This window comes from Dipteris shenzhenensis, chromosome 27 (genome assembly GCF_047967505.1).
Source record: "Dipteris shenzhenensis isolate YYH24624 ecotype China chromosome 27, Dip_SZ_1.0, whole genome shotgun sequence".
Taxonomy (NCBI): Eukaryota; Viridiplantae; Streptophyta; class Polypodiopsida; order Gleicheniales; family Dipteridaceae; genus Dipteris; species Dipteris shenzhenensis.
The window spans coordinates 25571306-25581022 of NC_141622.1; positions in this window are offsets into that span (position 1 = coordinate 25571306).

The window sequence follows — 9717 nt, forward strand, 5'->3', positions numbered from 1 at the left end:
CCCATTCTAAATCTATTAGCTATGCACACGCACACATTTTTTGGTGAGATTTTTTTGGCCTTTATATTACAGAGTTAGCATCCCAAAGCAAGATGTGCTCAAATACATCAAGAGAAGATCTCAATATAGGACAAACATACGTCTTGATCTATAGACCTAGTTTGCAAGAAATCATAAAAAGATTACAGCAAAGAGTGCCTGAAGAAAGAGTAAGGTCAAAAAATTGGATCACCAAAAATAGTATGATTTCTATCTTTCCATAGAGTCTAAAGTGCCCAATATCTAACCCAAAGAAAAAATAAATAAATAACCTGTCTAGGTGGGTGAACCAGAAGCATTTTCCAAAAATAAAACTTGGAAATATGGTTCTCAAACATTGGCCCAACAATCCAAGGAAATCATGTGTATCAAAGCAGTGCTAAAGAAGGTGAGACACTGTCTCCCGCAGAGCTAAGCATCTGTGACAAATAGCTGGAGCAATAAGTTTGCATGCCAAAACCTGCTTAGATGGAAAAACTCCCAATCAAACTCTCCACATAAACACCTATTGTCGAAGAAGAAGCTTTGATTTCCAAATCCCATGTAATCTCTGTCACCACCACTTTGCAGGACGATTCATATGACAAAGGTTATTTGCCCACTGCAAAACCTAAGGTATGGGCAAAAGAACTTTGTAAAGCAAAGAAATTGTAATATGAGACAATCGCAAAGGATGGCATGTTGATCCTGGCAAATGAAGAGTCTAGTCTTGAAGCAGTCGGTCCTCTATCTCCAAAGTAGGAACTGGAATAAAATTCTGAATCATGTAGATAATGTGATGCCATACTAGATGATAATGCATGCCGAGGCTATATTTGCAGTAGCCTCTAAAAGAAAAGAAAGAGGGGTCCCATCATAGTGGATCATAGCTACAACTGAGTGGATCCCCTTGAGACTCAAAAAATAAGAACATTGACTACAAAGCTAGCAAAGGGGAGAAGAATCTGGACCAATGGATGCTTTCAGCACCTAAAGAATTACCTTGTAAAGCATCCTTGCCATGCCATTCCACAAGCAAAAGAATATGTTTCCAATCCATCAACATATTGGAAACTAGTGGACAACCTCTGATTTTTCCATCAATAGAATCCAAAATGAAGTCCAAGGGAGTGGGCTGCCAATATCCAAAGGTAGGGGTGGTAAGTTCTGAAAGCAAATGATGCATCATGGCAGCCCATGGCTCAGAACCCTGCATAAATTGTAGCATCCTGGTGCTTTTGTGAGCAAGAATATGTACATGAAGGCTAAGAATATTCAAACCTCCACGCATCTTAGGTGAATAGAGATGCCGCATCAAAAGCAAGCTCAAGCTTTTCTTGCCATGCTTGGAGTGCCATAATATTTCCATAACCATAAACATGAAAACTGTCAAATCCCCTTTGCTGAACATGATCAAAGGCAAATAGAACTGGATGTATGCCATTAAAATGGATTGAACCTGACATGCAATGGCTAAGTAGCAAGTTTCCAGTATTCAAGCTTCTTCCTTATCTTCTCAATGACCCAATCCAATTGTTGGCAATGAGTAATCATCCAACCAAGAGGATAACCAAGTTAACAAACCAGCTGAGTAGGTTGGACAATTTCACCAGGCCATAGAAGAGAATGCCATTCTTTTGAGTGCAGAGGCAGGAGCTTACATTTCTAAAAAGTAACATGAAGACCAACAACCAAACCATAAAGAGATAGATCATGCATCAAAGATGAAAGATCTTTCTCAGTATATTGAGGAGTAAAAAAGGAACCATTGGCATAGGCCTAAGAAGTCATAGTACCACTCCCCTAAATCTCCAATCCATGAAGCATGTCTATAGCCACTAATGATCCATATATTGTAGCATGGGATGTGTGGTAATGCCATAAAGTAATGCACTACTTGACGAATCAAACATCGAAGAGTCCATGCTTCAAAAAGATCTCTGGATAGTATGCAAGCAGCCTTATTGTCACTATAAAACCAGTAGAAAAGATGTTGCAATTTTTGTCCAAAACCCAATGCTCGCATAGTTTGCGTGATAAAATCCCATTGGATTATGTCAAAAGCTTTAGCAATATCAACCTACACACACACATGCATGCATGGATGCAGACACACATGCGCACATGCATGCATGCAACAAACCCCAATGGTCATTTGGAGGGCCCCCTAGATAGGGGGAAGGAGTCCATGTGAGATCCAAAGCACCAAGACCCTGACTTGCACTATTTGGAATCGTAATAGTATCATGGTCAAATTCAAGGAATTTCTCAAAATCATACACCTTTCTACATAGAGATGCATCAAAGACAGAGTGCCCTTTGCCTATAGTTAGTGATATCTCACGAGCATGCTTTCTTAGACATGAGTAGGATGTATGATCTTGTCATTCATAATGGTCTGGACCGATGGCCTTCCTCGAGTGGTTGTGGTTGCTTTCCACATTGCATTGGGGGGGGGGGTGGAGGAGGAGAGGGGGGTCATATCAAGGGATCTTGTACCTTTGCCTCATATATCATTGACTCCTCTATCTCCCCACCACCACAAATAGTTTTTTAAAAAATAGAGAAAAGGAACTTTCTATTAATGTTTGGTAAATATCAACCATACAAGTCGGCTATCTTGAGAACGTCAACCAAGAGGAAAAATAAAAGCCTGGTGGAAGAAGGTAGCCTGTATCCTGAGAACCTAGCTCACTCGCTAGGTTCCATGCCATGATACTAGCCATTGTATTCCATACACTATCCTTAGGAGAAGCACAAGGATATTGGTGAGAAGGAGGAGTCACCTTGTGCAACTTGATGCTCTACCTATGGTCTTGTAAGCTAGGGAAGTCCCATCAATGTGTAAGGGATGCCTCCCTCTATCAATTAGGCTGTAATACCCTAAGTGAAGTTCTAATGAATACTTTACAACTAGGTGACAAGCAGAAAGGAACCCAACTAGATCCTCCTTTGGGCACTCTAGCAACTCTAGATGCAATGTGGGATCATCTCAAGGATGCCATCCTTCAACAGTGGTGGCAATGCCCATCCGCCTGCATTTGCTCCCCAACTAGGGGCCTATGGGTAGGCCCCCATGGGTGACATGCCAAAAAGAAGTACGAAATCTTTCGTGGTCGAAGGATGGATTGTATTTGCATCTAGAAGTGAGCCTCTGACCTCCTAGTGCACTTGTTTCTTGGCCCAATGCCTCTATTTTGAGGGATTCCAGATTGGTGCCTCCATTAGTAGCCTCCGTTTGATCCATATCATGTAGCAGAAGAAGGAGACCTCGTCCACTCTCTCTGTGTGGCCTAACTTGGATGGCCATAACCACTGCTTGGTTCCCATTGAATCTGCCAATACGGGTGACCCTCCTATAGACAGAGGCTCCACCGAGAAGCATCTTGGTCAAGGATGAAAGGAGGGTTGATGCACCAAGCCTTGCCCAAGTGGCCCACCACTCTAATCAACTACCAATGAAGTGAATCTATTCTTCCTTCCATCTCTGAGTCTCTCTCTGGCACTGGTTGCAGAAGCCCTCCCAAGTCCCACCTTGAAGAAGCTAGCCCGATCATTGCCTCACCCAATCATAACCCTCAGAGGGATCCCTTTCCTAAAGAACTAGTCCAATAATCTACCGTCTTTCCAAGTTTCAAGTGCTGCCTTCTAGGTCTTGGGGATGGCTATGTCTATCTCTCTAAATCTTTGTCTTGCTCCATTGAGATGGGAAAGAGTGCTCTTCCTCGTCTTTAGGTCTGCTCCATGGCACGAAGGAGCTAACTAGGACACTGCCCAACCTATGAGTGCCCAAGCATACATCCATCCTAATCACCAACCTCTGAGTGCCAAATAGGGGTTGGTGCTCAAAGTCCTCTCTATAGTGAGGTGGAAGTCCCCCTACCAATCTCTACCACACCCCAAAAGGCCTCCGCATCAAAGGGGACACCTTCATCATGAGGGGCGCCTTTAAGAAGAGCCACTGGTGAGACTGCTGCCACCACTAACCGCACGTGCATGGGGTGGAGGTGGTTCTAGGGCTCAACACCTAGAGTGAGATGGCTAACTTGCCCAAAAGTGCTATGCTTTATATCTCTAGGTTGACAACACCCAAGCCTCCTTGTGTTTGTGGCACGATCGTTGTATGCCAAGCAACTCAGGCTCTAGTGTTCCTTGTGCCATCAGATCTAGCCATTGTAAAGTATGCATTAAGCACCTAAACTACCCTATGTGACCTTTATGAAAGCACTAGTAGGAGGCTATGTACTTGGCCGTGTCTTAGAAGGACTTGGTTGACCCACTAGGGCCTTGCCTACTAGGGAAAGCTTGGTTGAGCTCCAATACAGAAGCTTGTACCAGACAAGAGAGGTAAGAGGAGGGAGGGGGGGGGAATGGGTGTCATGTCAATAACTACATGAATGTGTGTAAGAGTGTAGAAAATGTGTGTGTGTGTGTGTGTGGCCCACCCCCAACCCAAAGGTAAGACCACATGTGGAGTAAGCCCACCATGTGGAACTTACCCCCCACCTAAACTAAATGCTATAACAAGTAGTGCTAACTAGCATTTGAAGCACCATTTTGAGCATTAAAAAGTACTCAAAACTTTGCTGTGAATGCCTACTAGTACTTTCATTCCTATTGTGAGTGCTAAGTGGCACTAGTAGCTCCAACATGAGTGATAACTACCACTAGAACCTAGACTAATGGTACTCACAACTAGTTATAAATCTATTCTTACTACTAAATAGCACTTGAAGCTCCATTGTCAGTGCTAAATGGCACTTTAGACTCTATTGTGAGTTCCAATAGCACTTTCATTCCTATTGTGAGTGCTAAGTTGCACTAGAAGATTGATTAAGGATGCTAACAATGAGTTATAAGTCTATTTTTACAGCTAAATAACACTAGAAGCACCACTATGAGTGCTATATAGCACTTCAAAGCCTTTTGTGAGTGTGAACTAGCACTGTCATTCATATTTTGATTCCAAGTAGCACTAGAAGTTCTAATTTGAGTGATAACTAGGACTAGAAGCTTGATTGAAGGTGCTAGCAACTAGTTACAAGTGTGCCTTTACTGCTAAGTAGCACTTGAAGCACCACTTGAATGATAGATAGCACTTCAAACTCTGTTGTGAGTGCCAAATAGAGCTTTCATTCCTATTTTGAATGCTAAGTAGCACATGAGCTCCAATGTGATTGATAACTAGCACTAGAAGCTTGATTGAGGGTGCTAATAACAACCAATTACAAATCTATTTCCACTACTATGTAGCACTTGAAGAACCATTGTGAGTGCTAAATAGCACTTCAAAGTATTATGTGAATGTTAACTCAATTTCTATCCTATTCTAAGTGCTAAGTAGAACTTAAAAGGCACTTAAAGCACCACTATGAGTACTAAATAGCACTTGAAACTCTATTGTGAGTGCCAACTAGCACTTTTATTCCTATGATGAGTGCTAAGTAGCACTAGAAGCTCGAATATGTTTGAGAACTAGCACTAGAAGCTCAATGTGAGTGGTAATTTGCACAAATTTGCACAAGAACCTTGACTAAGGGTGCTAAAAACTAGTTACATCTCTATTTTGACTACTAAACAAAATTAAAGCACCACTACAAGTGCTAAATAGCACTTTAAACTCTGTTGTGAGTGCCAACTAGCACTTCGGTTCCTATGGTGAGTGTTAAGTAGCACTAATATTTAACACTAGAAGCATTGATAATTAGCACTAGCAATAGCTATTCATGTATTATTGACTACCAATTGCTTCATGTAGAGTGCTAAGTAGCATAAACAAAACCATTCTTAATGCTAACTAGCACCAATGTGAGTGATACAAAGAACTTGCAACTCCATTATGAGTGTGAACTAGCACTTTTACATCAATGTTAAGTGCTAAGAAGCATTTACAACATGTTGGCAACAACACTATTTACATGGGCTTTGGTAACAAGTGCACTAAAATCAGTTGTGTGGTGAGAAGCTAAACCCATACTATGACTAGTAATTAGCACTTACACCTCTCTATAGTATCATGCACAAATCCTTACTTTGACTTCTACTTATTAGCATTTACACTTCTATATAGTGTCATAGACTTATAGCCAAGAGTATTACAATTCATCATCATTAGTATAACTATGCTGATGTTTGTCTTTGAATGCAATAGTTGGTTGGCTTTTCTAAGGTTCAATTGTTCGATCGTGATTCAAAGCACAACATCGAGACTACAAAATTCAGCTAAGGACTTTGGAGTCAGTGAATCCTTACTTTGTCCACAAATCTAAGGATAGGTATCTGTGGTATGTGTGTTGCTGCATATACCATGTGCAGATGTCCTTTTTGAAAAATTCCTTCAACCAGATGCACTCTCATAGTTTTGGCCTCCATTTATCTTCACGTCAGTATGAATGTATTGTGTGTGGAGGTGGTAAGAGAAGCAATGGATGTGCATTAATTGACCACATATACAAGGGTGTCATTGTGATTTGGGAGTCAATCTTGTGCCCAAAATAGAAGGAAGTAGCTTTCCACCATCAAAATTGTCTAATGGGTTAATGCAAATCATGTGGAGTGAAGAAATTTCCATGCTATTGACTTAAATGAGCATCTTAAGGGAAGATTATTGCCATGAAAACGTGGAGATACAAGGGGAACAAAAATAAAAGGAAAGATTTTAGGTGTAAGGAGATGCAATGGAAGGATTTTCTTATTCTTCTAAATAGCTAGTTGAAACATAACTTCATCAAACATAACCATGTGTATCGTTGGCAAGATTTACAATTTAAGGAGTGCATTTTGAGATTTCCTACCGATGTGGTGATCTTTGTCGTGGACTTTGCTGAAACCTACTCGTTCAAGGAGTAGAATGAAATCTAATCCATGCATTGGCATTCCTTCTAGTTGACTATTTGTGCACATTACTTACTATCACATGGGGGATGAAGTCCCCCATGTGATAGTAAGTAATGTGCATTGGCATTCTTTCTAATTGACAATATTTGTGCACATTACTTACTATCACATGGGATATGAAGTCCTCAAAATAGTTCACTTCTTCATTTTTAGATGACAAAGTCCATGACATGCTTTTTGTGTAGCATTATTTCATTTTTCATGAGAAATGGTTGAAGGAACAAGGTTCCATGCCAAAGTAGCATTGGGTTTGGTCACATGGGCTTTCTTCCAAGTTTAAGGATTGTAGACTATTCTACTTTGTTGCAAGGTATGCTAGAATGATAGGTATGGAAATGATGTGGAACTTCTTTAGAGCTAGGCATGGTAAGGGAGGACATGATGGCGCTAGTGCTACCATATAGTGAGCATTGATGCATGAGTAGTTGAAGTTGATGGTGCTACTTTAACGTTTTCAATAGACATGGTATCTTTCTTAAATTCCAACTTCTCTCATGGAAATGAAGCTTGCTATCCACTAAATAAAAGGGAAGTAGCCCATGTGTTCTAGGAGATCAAGGTTGGAGATGTAACAATACTAGTCAACAGAATTGTGATCTATACCACAATCACACTACATTGTGTTCATGGTCACAACCCGTGGGATTCCATAAGATTTGCAACCAGACCATTATCATGCTTTTGTGATGCATGCATGCATAGGCTTTAGAAAAGATGTGTTAACAAGGACATGTGCAAGATTGGAAACATCACATTGTGGTGCCCTGTGATGATGAGATTGAGGATGAAGATGCCTATGATGACGTGACCTAAAAAGGTCATCATGATGTGCTAAGAAATTCTTTGCATGCTAGAGACAATTTCTTAGTGTGAGTGGTGAGGTTATAATGCTAAAGGTGCTAATTTCTATGTTATAAAGTGCACTACAGAAGAATAAAAAGCACTTTTGGATCACATTGAGGAATGGGGCAATGATTTTAACGGGTGTTACATAGTTAAGGGATTGTATTATGCACAGTGAGGGATATACTTACAAAATGTTATGAAATAAGCCTATGGTGGTGATCCTTTCACTTGTTGTGCAGTGTATCAAGATACTGATGCTACAAATGTTTCCATTAGTCTGAATGCCTAGGAAGTAATCTACAATAGCATGCCTTTTGATTGATGAATTGTAGCGATTCAAGTGAAAATACAAATTTTTAGACTTGTATTCAATTTTAACTTTGCATCCTCATTTCAAATATGATGACTATAGTAGCCATACAAAAGCAGTAGTAGCCCAAAATTTGAGAACTAATAGCTTCCTAGCTATTAGTAGTGGTCTAGAATTGTCCTTCAATCAAGTTATAAATCTTTCCCACTAAACTTTTTCCACATCCTATCACCTTGTGTTAGATCTACAATTTCATCAAAGGCCATTGCAATGCAAACGATTTCCCATTAAGCCAAGTTAAGAGCCAAGTTAAATGTTGAAGAAGTGGAAAAGTACCTTGCCTAAAGATTTGGAGCCATAAAAATATAGAGTCCATTTACCAAAGTACATACCTTCACTCTAGGGGAATCCAAGAATAAATTCTTGTCTTTTTCATCACAGGTATGAATTGGAATATATCGCAAATATTATAAGATATTGTCTTTGTCATCATAAGAGATCAAATAGCAAATTTGAGAGTGTTGAAGAATTATTGCAATATTACATTGATGTGTGTTCTAAATCCGAGAAGAAAATATCATCTTTACCATCACAATAGTTTAACTAACTATTCTTAATTGAGTAATGTCATTGTGCCAAAAATCATCCTAACTAATGACCCTTTAATTGGCATCTAGCATTGTTAGCTAGCACTACCAACTACCACTATCATGTAGTACTACTAAACTAGTACTAGTATTTACTACTATGAGCTAGCACCTTCATGTAGAACTACCATGTAGTAATGTCAATGAGCGATGTCAAGTTAGCTAGCACTGTGAACTACTACTATGAACTAGCACCTTCATGTAGAACTACCATGTAGTAATGTCAACTAGCGCTGTCAAGTCAACTAGCACTATCAATGAGTCTATTTATTAGCTAGCACAATTGAAGTTAACTTGCACTACTAAGTAGCATTGTGAGCTAGGCAACACTGGTAACTAGCATGCTAGCCAGCACTATCAACTAGCACTACCATGTAGCATTGTTGTCTAGCACTACCAAGTAGAACAGTTAAGTCAGATAGCACCATTAACTGGCTACATTATTATCTAAGCCTATTAACTAACATTGTCAGATAGGCATGTTAATTATGCCTATTAACTAACACTATCAATGAGGGTTGTTAGGTAACACTGTCAACAACTAGGCTTGTTAATCAGCATTGTCAGCTAGTATTGTTAACTAGCTCTAACACTGTCAGCTAGGCCTATTAACTAGCTAGCAGTGTCAGCACAACTAGGCTTGTTAACATATTATTAACTAGCACTATTAACTAGAACTATTAACCAGATGACAGTGATATAATTTACAGTTGGTCTTTGTTAATAGCACTTAAATGATAAACTATAGTACAAAGAATAATAAACACATTTTAAAGGATATCGAAGTGTGGAAAGAGATTGAGTTCTATTTGAGCTAGGTACAATGAGGTCCCAAATACGTTCTCTTTTGAGATACAAAAGAATCTTGGTTTAATATTTATACCTTCTCTTCCCTTCTCATTTTTTCATCCTTTTCCTGCTTCTTAACTAATATAAAGTCCAAAATTTGGATAGAGTCATCATCATGGAATAGGTCGTGCTCAAGGTGGGCTATGTACG